Source organism: Chenopodium quinoa, unplaced genomic scaffold (genome assembly GCF_001683475.1).
Source record: "Chenopodium quinoa cultivar QQ74 unplaced genomic scaffold, ASM168347v1, whole genome shotgun sequence".
NCBI lineage: Eukaryota > Viridiplantae > Streptophyta > Magnoliopsida > Caryophyllales > Amaranthaceae > Chenopodium > Chenopodium quinoa.
In genome coordinates this window covers 643,770-655,589 of record NW_018744072.1, presented here as the reverse complement: position 1 = coordinate 655,589, position 11,820 = coordinate 643,770, and the positions used below count along the sequence as shown (strand labels likewise).

Sequence of the window (11,820 nt, the reverse complement as noted above, 5' to 3'; positions counted from 1 at the left end):
TTAGGGTTAGGGTTTTTTTTTTTTTCAGAAATTGAGTATTTTTATGTGATGTTGGGTTTTTTTTTTTTTTTTTTTTTTTTGCGAAAGTGCTTTAGGGTTAGTTTTGCTTTGCTGTGATTTAATGCGAATTGTTGTGTGTTGATTTTGAAATGTTGTTGTTTGTAATTGATTCGTAGGGAGTGCATTGTGGCTTTTAGTTCATTATAGGAGGGATGCGTTTGATGTTAGGGTGGATGACACTGATAAGACTAATTTGATGGAGTTATTTGAGAACATGTTTGAGGATTCAGTTAAGTAGAATGTGTACCTTCCTAAATCATTCACCATGTTTGTTGCTAAACTTAGAACTAACCGTAAGTTGAAGTTTGTGGATGATGGGGCTATGTTGAAAATGTGGGAATGGAATGAAGGGAATGAAGAAATTGAGGTTTTCATAGAGGAAACAGGTACACCATCTCTTGTATTTAAGTCTGCTGAATCTAGTTGGGCAAAAAGGTTAAAGAACAGGCTGAGAAGATTAGGTTAAGGGAGGAAAAGAATAGGAGAGAGGTAGAGCAAGAAGAAGTTGAGAAACAACTTAGAGAACAGCAGCAATTCACTATAGCTGTACAAGTTCCTGTAGTGATAGCAAAGGACAGTGAGGTTGAATATGTTAGGGTATTTAACACTGCAGCTTCTGATGAGGTCTTTCCTGGCCATCACAACTTGAGCCATCACAAAAAGAATCACCCCCACACAAACAACCTACACATCCACCAGAAACAAACAAGACACCTACTCTAGCTAAAAAAACTCCTAGGAGAAAGAAAATTACACCTAAAAAGAAAAAAAATCAGTCAACCCAACCAATACAACAACCTTATCCACCTAGGCAGCTTACACCACCACCTACAGATCCTGACTAGGGACAATATCAACTAACAACTGTTGTGTTTCGTAGTGTCCGACACTACGCGGAATGAAACCTTCCCAATATCTGTACACAAATTAAAGTAACTAATCATGTATATTAATTAATTAACAATCACATAATTAATTAACAGAGAGAGAGAAAGAAGGAAAGACGATCTTACCCTTGACGCGTGCTTCGCTCTTTCTAAGAGCTCGTACTTGAAAGCGTTAAGCTCCGCAAATGCGCAAGCCTCCGACGACTCTCACCCTCGAGACCCGACCCGAACGGCCGCTACCCCGAAGCTTAATCGGGGCTAGACCAAGAAAACTTAGAGTATTGGAATTAAGGTATTCTCTTCTTGGAGATCCTTTAAAATTCACAACTCAAGTGTCCCTTCCCAATGCCAAATGATTGGTACTTATAGGGAAATGAGCCCTTGAATTCCAATCTCCCATCAATGTGGGAGAGTTGGTAAAATGCACTTTATTCAATTTATTTTAATTCAAAATCAAATTGAAATGCAAGTGAATCAACAAACGCCAAGTGTCAAGAGGTGAGCAAGGGGTTAGGTGAGGACCACAAGGGGGGACCATCCTGTAATCCCCCATGATTTTGTAACTATTATAATTATATTTTATTATTAATTATATGATTATTTTACAATAATTTTATATTATTTATAAGTATTTTGAAAATAATAAATTAATTTTAAGTTATTTAGTCATTACTAGCTATTGCTAATATCATTCTACTGTACAAATTAAGAGCTTAGTCCAAATTACCTCAAGCCCAACTTTACATCTTATTTCTAAACCTCGGCATATATTTGGGCCTAAACAAGTCATCCTAATTATATTTGGATTAGGAAACCCCAAAACCCACTTCTTACTATTTATACCCACCTACAATAATTTCCCCTTTCACTCCAAACCTCATGTAAGTTGCTGCTACTACTGCCTTCCCTTTTGCTTCCCCTTGTTTTCACAACTTCAAAAAAAAAAAAAAAAAAAAATTCTGCTTGCTGCCCGACGACACCACCACTGTTGCTCCGACGACCACCTCCTTAACAGCAGTTCGCCCCTCTCTCCTTTCTCTTCTTTTGTTAATTCAACCCAAGTTTAAATCTTTATCATTTTTGTTATTTAATTGTTATTATTATGGTTTGATTATGTATATGAATTATAGAAGATTATAAATTTTGAGTATTATGTTTTAACTATGAAATAAAATTTCAGATTTATTTAGTTAAGAAAATTAGGGCTTAAAACGGTTAGTTTTCATGTTTTAGGGTTTTAAACGTGTTGTTAAAGTTATTTAATTAAATCATGATTGTATTGTAAGTCTACTATGATAATTGATGACGTTAAATTCAAAAGCAAATTTTCAGTTTTTCGGTAATCAACTTTGATCTCCGTTCTTAATTTTTTTTAATCACGTTTAGATTCTAACCCTCTTGTGGCCAAAATCAGCCTCTAAATATGGTTTTCGGGCAGTTTTTGATTTTTTTAACGAAGGTTTAATATTTAAAATAAATTTTTAGATTTTTATAAAGCTCTAAACTTGCTGTAAATTCATAAATAAGTATGTATTTTAAGGTTTTTATGTAGAAAATTTTAAGAATAATATATAAGCTTTTAATTCTAGCAAAAAAGAAGGTTTTAAAGTGTTGTTTAATTGAATTTTAAAGGTTTGATTGAGTCTTTATGAAGCTAATTGAATTCTAATTATATATTTCAAGTTTAGATTGTTGTATTCATACATTCTACTATTAAATTAAATTTTCAGATTTTTAATCTTGGTTTTAAAGGTTTTAAATCATGGTTTTATGATGGAATTTTAGGTTTTTAACATATTAACCTACTACATAATGATTATTTCAAGAAGAGATGTTTATGAGGTTATTTTATATTCTTAAATTAAATTTCCAGATTATAATCCGTACTTTAAAGTTGCTGGAATTTTATGTTATAAGCTATATTTTCATGATTTTAACATATAGACTTATAATTGCTAATGAATTATTATTAACTTTGACTATTGTGAGTAATTTAAAAGCATTATTTCAATGGTTTAAGGGGTTTTAAAGTAAGGTAGTATTGCTATAAATTATATTGCTTGGGTATTGATTGAATTATTATTGTTTGGTTTAGGAGAGGGCTTTGTAGAAAGCGATTTTTAGTTCCTAAAGTGGTCAACCAACTCGTTTACTCAAGGTACGTACAAGGATACGAAAACCTTGACTCTAGAAGCATGTTTAAGGATTTGGAAGACTTAGAATCATTTTAGGAAACTTGTGGATTGGTTGGAATTGTATGGTAGTAAGTTTGATTGGTGAATAATGTGATGATTGGTTTTGTTTCATGTATGAGAATTGTGTATTAATTTATCTTGTAAGCATTATTTATGCATTAACTTGTAAGATGAGCTTAGAGGCAAAGGTACATGAATATGTGGAATGAATTATTTTATTACTCGTTCATGATTATTGAAGTGGAGTGAGTAAAGGGAGAATTAAAGTCTCATAAGACGAGGTTGAGGATTGAGGTGCCTTATGCACTTAAGGTGTTTATACACCGAGGTAGTTAAAGGATTCATCACTAAATATTGTTTGTCACTAATAAATCAAGAATTGAATTGGAAAATTTGAATTGCTAGAATGATTAATGTTTGATTGGTTGTATTATTTTGCATTAGAGTCATCACCAAGTTTAAACTGGTAAATCACGTAAAGTGCAAGAAGGATGAGCAATAAAACTCTGGATTTGTGCACATCTGGAGTATTGACAATCAGGGGTTGGGGTTCACGGGGTATTGGCTGTGTACTTTCTAGAGGACGTCTGATCTACGAGTCTCTTGTTACAAATGCTTTTTAAAACTATAAGGAGTTAGATGAGATCTCATACTAGCTATGGCCACAGAGTCGCGCCCGTCTGCCATTGGATGTTTATTGATGTTTCCGAAAGGAGGCATGTGGTTTTTCTTTTATTGATGTACCGAAATGGAGCACGGGGAGACAACCTTGTCTATTGCTTAATCCAATCAATAAATGAAATGAAATGAATTATTGTTAGTAATTAGGGAAGTCTTAGTAATGTTAACAGTTGAGGCGTGTGTTTGAGTCAATAATTAGATTGGGTGTGCTGATTGATTTTTAGTAACATGCTAGGGATTCTTTGTTATATTTCGTAGCTTGTATGTACTCAGCGTTGCTGATTGCGTGCTTTTGTATCTTTTTCTTGGTCATGGTCTTCGCCTTTTCAATGACTCTATAATGATCCAATTTTTACACTTGTAATATTGGGGAGCAGATTAATCACAGGTTTATACATAATCAGAACTTGCATCAAGGTGGTGGGATTTTGAGTTGAGTGTTGGATATTTCCACACTTTATTACATTTCATAAGTTTGGATTTAATTAAACTCTGGTTTGATTTATTTACAACTTTTATTGGGTTTTGAATAAGGGCCTTAATGGTTCCAACTTGTAAGACTAAATTTGTTTTTGATTTTTGGTTTTGAAACTTATCGATAACTAAGTTAGTTTTTCCGCTGCTAAATTCTAAACTAGCCTTAACGTTTGAACACGTGGTAGTAGCACGTCAATAATTCTCTTGCAGATTGTTACAGGTATTTACAGGTTTTTAAAGAGAGAATTATTGGGGTGTTACAAAGTGGTATTCGGGAGCTTAGGTTAGATTTAATTACCACTAAAGCCAATTAGTATGTCTTAGGCGCCTAACTAATCGATTAAGGATTTTATATTTATAAGTCAAAAATGATTTTTAATTTAACTGTGTTTGAAATAATTGTTTCAAATGTTTATAAAGTAACTTTGAAGCTTGAATTATTTATTTGGTGAGATTCGGGTAGGATTAGAAAGGGCATGCATGCATACTGAATATCTTGCATTTATTTAATTATTTTGCAAGTTGTTATTAATAATTGCATGATTGTGTTCTAATTGATTTCCTCTATAATATGCTTATGGCAATCCTTTGAATGTTTGTTATGTTGGGATAACGTAGAGAGATGGATAAAAATTTAGTGAAGGTGACTCAGCATAATTAGGAAGTAAAAATCGAGTATAGCACAGACTCTTGGGGTGAGTGGACCTTACATCCAAACCAAAATGATGAAAGGGAGGTAACATACCAGCATTGGTACGAGTACAAAACAACTAAGAAGAAAAACAGAATGAAGGCCATTCGAAGGATCCTTAATGAGATATCATATGACGAGGAGGACTTAGAACCGCCAAAACCACAAGTTGGGAAGAGGGCTACTAGAAATCCAAATCCAATTTACAAAGTTGTTATTGAAGATTCCGAAGATGAGAATGACCCTATTTTTTATGTTAATACTTATGAGGAAGGGAAAGACAATAACTCAAATATCGTCCCTTGAAGTTATACTTACTAGTATAAAAATAATATTAGGAGTTCCTATTTATTATTGGTGATTATTAGGATTTTTATGGAATAAGGTATCTATTTTAATAAGTGGTAGGGAGCTACAAACTATTGTTTGGGATTAGTACTTTCATATAAGTTATATTAAGAGTTGTTATTGTATTTTATGGATTCCATTTTATCCATATTTTTGAGTTAGAAACAAGTTAAATTTTGTGACTATTAATAATTCTGAGGCAAACTTCTTTGTTTATGATTAAGTTGAGTACGAGTGGCGCAAGATTGGAATTATTTTCTTAACCTTATTCGATCCTGCGTGTGGATTATGCTTATATTTGTTTGATTTTTCTTGGGACAAGAGGGTGCAAAGACCAAAGTACCTTTTGAACTAATTTGTGTGATAAAATGTAATATTGTGATTAAATGAATATATGTGCATAATTTTTGAATTCTGTTTAAGCTGGAATGAATGTTTACCTTCTTTCAGGCGTAAAACTAGAATGGCGAATAATGCTGCTTTAGCTGAGGCCATCCGCATGTTGGCTTAGAACTTGAATCAGAACTGGGCTGACCAACCCGATCCCCAAGCTGAGATGTTTAAGAAGTTGGCTTAAGTTAGGCCACTAGTTTTCAAGGGAGGTGCTGATCCTACTTTCTTGGAAAACTGGATTCGAGAGTTCGATAAGTTATTTGTGGCATTGAATTGTCCTGAGGGTATGAAAGTTGACCAAGCTGCTATGTATCTTAAGGATGAGGCTGATATCTGGTGGAGAGATAATGCTGAAGCTGTTAGAGCCAAACCAAATTTTGGGTGGGAAGTGTTTAAGACTGCATTGAGGGATAAGTTTTACCCCCCATTTCTGAAGAAATAGAAGGCTCAGGAGTTTATTAATTTAGAGATTGGCCGAATGTCAATTTCAGAGTACTATAATAAGTTTATGACCCTCGCTAGGTTTGCCCCTGAGGTAGTCCCGACTGAAGAACTGAAGGCTCAAAGGTTTGAACAGGGATTGACCAAACAGTTACAAAAAAACCTAGCTGGGAAAGTTTTTAAGACCCTAGATAAGGTATATGAGAGAGCTGCACACATGTATCATCTGAACTCTAGGGATGTGGGAGAGAGTGCTAAGGTTGGGGAGAAAAGGAAGGACTATGGGAATTCTAAAAACCAAGGTAACTTCAATAGGTTTAGGAATGGGAACTCATCTGAGAGGGGTGACCAGTATGTTAGCAATTTCTAATGATAGTAATGGGGAGAGGAAATTCTTTTGCAAGTGGTGTAGTAAGAACCACCTTGGGAGACACTTTGATGGGAATTTAGTGACTTGCAGGTTCTGTAATAAGAAAGGGCATAGGGAGTATGAGTGTTACACCAAGCTGAATCAACAAGGAAATGGTGGGAATGGTGGGAATAACCAACAAAGGTCTAGCAATTCCTATAACTAGGGAGGAAAGAGTAATGGGTAGAGTGGTCAGAATGGGAAGTCTGGGATTGGTAACAGTAATGGCAACAATAACACTGGTAATGGCAACAATGTCAGGGAAGGAATAACACTCCCGGGTGTTTGTCTGTAATGGGCATTGGAGAGGCTGATAGGTCCTCAGATGTGATTACTGATACTTTCTCTATTCACTTAACTCTTTTCTTAAGGTGAGTTACGGGGGCGTAACTCTTTTCTTTTAAGAGGGGTAGAATGCGATATAACATCGTGTTTTATACGGGTGCGAGGCCTAGTACGCTAGCATGCTAGCACGCATGGCGCGCCAGCTACTAGCATGCGTGCGACTAGGTGCACTAGCCTCGCAAGCATGCTCGGCCAGCAAGCTTAGCACGCACATGCATGCTTCGCTTGCGGCACAGCCATGCGATGCGGTTGGTGCCCTATGTTAGCCTAGCCTTCGCATGGATAGGCCAAAGCAAAGCTACGGCTCAGCTTAGACTTGTCGTTTGCTTGATTTCTTGTCTCGTCAAATTCTAAATTCGACTAGACTTACGACGCTCTAAGCCCGATATCCGATGTCTTTGTTCGTAATACTCTAATTACTCAATTAATCCTTCGGATAAATTCGTCGTTTCGGTTCGGTTACTCAATTGGGTGTGACGCGAAGGGTTCAGTCAAGATTAAGCTGTAATATTAATTATACATTCACTAGTAGAAAAATTGAAAAAGGCACCCCCCTTTTGCCACCGGTTCTTAAAAACCGGTGGGAAAAATAGTGGGTTGATTTTGGATAATCACTTTTGCCACCGGTTCCTGATAAACCGGTGGCAAATCCTAATTGTTTTTGTTAAAAAAAAATGAAGGAAAAGAGATTTGCCACCGGTTCAACACAAACCGGTGGGAAATCTATTGTAAAATAAAAAAAAAATCGTATCTGTTTTTTTCTCTTTCATTTCCTCGATCTTTCCTCCTCTCTCATCTGCCTCTCTCTCTCCTCCATTGAAGCGTACTCGGATTTCTCCATTGAAGGGGCTTCTGAGCTTTCTCTCAGCACTTTCCTCAAACTCCTTTTCCTTCCTTCGATCTCCTTCTCCATAATCGCCACTTTCCCTTTCCTTTCTTCTCTCTTTCGATGTCCTTTTCCTTCTCTCTTTCTACAATATTGGAGGTTAGGGTTTCTGGGTTCGTCTATTTTGAATCAGTTCGATGTGCGTGCGTCTTCAACAACAACAAATTCGAATCAATTTCGAACCCAAAATCAGAAATTCGAGGTTAGGGTTTCTGGGTTATTTAGCTTTGCATTATATTTTGGTCTTTTGGTCCAATTATTCATGTTAAATGCTTTGAAATTTTGGGTTTAATTGATATAACATTGCTCGAAATTTGTTGAAGATGGCTGGAGAAACTGATTCGTGTTGTTTAATATTAATAATTTATGCGATTTTTCTGCTTCAACATTTTCAATTATATGATGGGTTTTTTAAGTTCCGTTTGATTTATTTGATGCTTAGCCTGTAAATTTTCACAAGGAAGTAGTTGCAAAGAACATTGAACTCACCACTGTCAGAAATTGTAGTCAATATAGTTTCACTGGTAGCCCAAAATTAGGACATAGCAGAATTAGATTAATTCTGGGAAATTTGGGGGGCTGGGGGTGAAGGGTGGTGGTTAGTGAGTACCAAGCAGTATTCTTCGAAAGGAATTTGCAATATAAGAATGAAAATCAAAGCCATGAGCATTGTCGAAAGGCGTTGGAGCAGCACCATGGATGATTTATTTGATTTACGCTACAAGAATTGCAAACAATTCAATGAGCTATCTATTTCAGTAATGTTCATTACAAACTAATTACTATTGATGCTGGTTGTGATTCCCGCTTCTGTGGATTTGGTGTATTATGTCTGTGCATTGCTTACTCGTGTCCGGCATTCGCATCTGTTTAGCGATGTTGCTTGTTGACAGTGTAATCTGTTTATATTAGTTGTTGGCAAAAGTTTTATGTTGACTTTATGCAGATCTTGAGTTGCTTCCAAATATCCTACAGAAGAAATATGCATTGCTACGCGATCTTGACAAAAGTTTACAAGGTTTGTTAGTCACTGTGTTTTGATAGTCTTACTTTCAGACTTTGAGTTTATTGCTTCCTTTTCCTTTCTTCATTACCTGCTGCAGTTAGTTGTCTCTGCTCTTATTTTTAGGCATTTCTTCAAAGAAAACAAGCTTCTAGACTTTGAAATTATTACTTTCTCCTCCCTACTATAGCGATTGCTCAAGTTATCTGTCTCTGCTCTTGTTTTCTGCATTCCTTAGAGAAGACAAGAAAAAGTTCCCAACCTGAACTGCATTCTATTTTTTTTGGGTGGGGCATCTTGGCCGTTGGTATTGTCTTGATAGGCATCCTGCGGCAGAATGAACAGCGCTGCGAGCAAGAAATAGAAGATATTAAGTAAAGATTGCTATCTGGTTCTATTACACTAGAGTCATCCGGCATCAGATTCTCAGATGAAGCACATGATGAGCAGAAGCACAGTGTCAGGATTGCTGATGAAAAGGTTGCTTTGGCTGTCCAGGCATATGATTTGGTATGGCTTATATCTACTTTCCCTCTTTTGGTTGCCTGGGTTGTTGCCTGAGTTCCTGCATGAGTTCCTACCTGAGTTGTTGCCGGAGTTGTTTCCTGAGTTGTTTCCTGAGATGATGTCTGAGTTGTTGATTGAGATGATGCCTGATTTGTTGCCTGAGATGATGCCTGAGTTGTTTCCTGAATGTAGTTGTCACTTGAGTTGTTGCCAATGAAGCTAAGAAAATCACTTGTTTCCATTTCTAAATTTGGCATCAGTAAAAAGAGTCCCTTAATTACTCGATGATGATAAAACTAAGAGTAATTCCCCCTTCCGTACCCCTCCCCTATTTAATTTTCTGAGTGTTTTTTTCCTTTAAATTTTACTACACTATTTTTTTTGGTGTTCTCAGGTGGTGGAAAATAAAAGGAGGAAGAGAAACAAGAGTGCTACTGCTCTTTATATTGCCCTGTGTGCTGGGGTGGTGCAGCTGTTTGTTGTTGGCTGTGAGTTGCTGTTCTATTAATGCTGGGTGTGTGTTTGCTAGTATCAAGTCAGTTCCTGGGCTGCTGGTCACTGTGTTGCTGCTCAGTTGCTGCCCTGCTGTGTTTTTGTAGTGAAACGTTGCTGTTTTAGTGTAGAAGCTTGTATTTTTTTCTATTTTTTCTGTTTTTGGTTTGCTGGTAGCTTGTTTTGCTTACTAGGTTTGGGTTTGTTAATTAATATTTATGTATTGTTGTTATTATTCCAATGTAAAAATTATTATATTATTAGTATTTTTAATAATAATAATAATAATACGAGTAATAATTATATTATTATAATATATTTTAATGGCAGAATTAATACAGGATGTGCAGGTTTTTAATTATTTTTAATTATAAAAAAAAAATACAGGTTTTTGCCACCGGTTTTCAAGTGAACCGGTGGCAAAAGTGCACTTTCCCCACCGGTTCACTTGAAAACCGGTGGCAAAAGTGCTCCATCTATAACATAATTCAGCACTTTTGCCACCGGTTCACTTCAAAACCGGTGGGAAAAGTTGTTTTTGCCACCGGTTTTAAACCGGTGGGAAATCTTTGAGGATTTAGCACCCCCCAAATCAAGAACGGTTCAAAACAGGTGGGGATGTGTGGTTTGAACCGGTGGGGATTGGAGTTTTTCGCCTAGTGATTAATATTACCGATCGGAAGCAGCTCCAGCTAGGCATTCTAATCACTTGACCTCATTGAATAATTAGCTTTCTAATATTTTCGAACCCTTTCCTTTCAATGTCCGAAGGACACCATTCCTTTCAATGTCCACCATTCCTTTCTAATAATACACTTGTTCGAAGGACACCATTCCTTTCAATGTCCCACTTGTCCTTCCGGACAAGTGCACTGTTAGTGTATAGCCCATTTCCTATGTCACTTAATGTCTCTTCATGAGCTATAAGTTAAGATTCTTCGTCATCCTTATTACGTCCAGAAGTGTTTCTCGATTTCCGAGTTCGACTGTCAATAAGTAGATGATTTCTAAAATCCATCTGACTACGGCCATGCATTTTCACAGTCTCACTCTTCGAGAGGCCTTTTAAACAACAAAGACATATTCCTTATTGTTAATAGGGGGACATTCCTAGTCTTGTATTGTTAGATACCCTTACTAAGAGGACCTAGCCGCCCGAGTGTTGCCATTTTAATTCCCATTTACGGCAGACGTTTGACTACATCAAAACGGACTAGTACTCAAACAAGAGAAACTTACAATACTCATGGTTGAGGAAAAAGGTTCCGATAGCTATAATGAGAAATATACTTATGACGATTTTAAATATCTTAAAGTATTCTCATAGATCGATCTGGTATAGTTCTAAACAAATACCTGTGAAAATGATTTATGACAATCATGTCCTTGTAGCACAAGAAACGGTGCTATAAATCATACTACACACTAATCTTAAGTGGTCATTAATCGTCCATGATTTAAATGACCTTGATTAGGGATAATTTTCAATTAAAATATTCAATGTTCACTTAACAGGTGTTTCTTTATCCAAGACATTGTCTTGATACCCTATTTTGAATATTCTCAGAAATCGAATGGACTCATTATTTAATTCTAAACCACAATTAAATAGAAATGGAGTGATAATAATTTTGCAGGAAATTTAAATTACTCCAAAAACGAATGGTTTAACATAGTGTTTTACATTAAAATCCTCTAATTTATTTAAAACACATGAACAGGGAAATCAAAGTCAATCTCCAACGTGCCTGACTCCCATTGCCTCAACATGCTTGTTGTGTTTCACTTGAGGCAAAGGTTTAGTGAGTGGATCGGCTACATTGTCGTCCATTCCAATCTTACAAATTCTAATTTCACCCTCGGACTTCCATTCCCTTATCACGTGAAATCGCCTCTTAACATGTTTGACCTTCTAATGTTCCCTTGTCTCCCTTGCCTAAGCAATAGCTCCATTGTTATCACAATAGAGGTCTATCGGACCCTTGTTGAGGGTACAACATCAAGT

General features: G+C 36.2%; 1 pseudogene; it reads left to right on the top strand.

Moving 5' to 3' along the window:
• The first annotated feature begins 325 nt into the window (after window positions 1-325).
• Window positions 326-10,081, top strand: LOC110691283 (annotated as a pseudogene).
• Window positions 10,082-11,820: the final 1,739 nt, after the last annotated feature.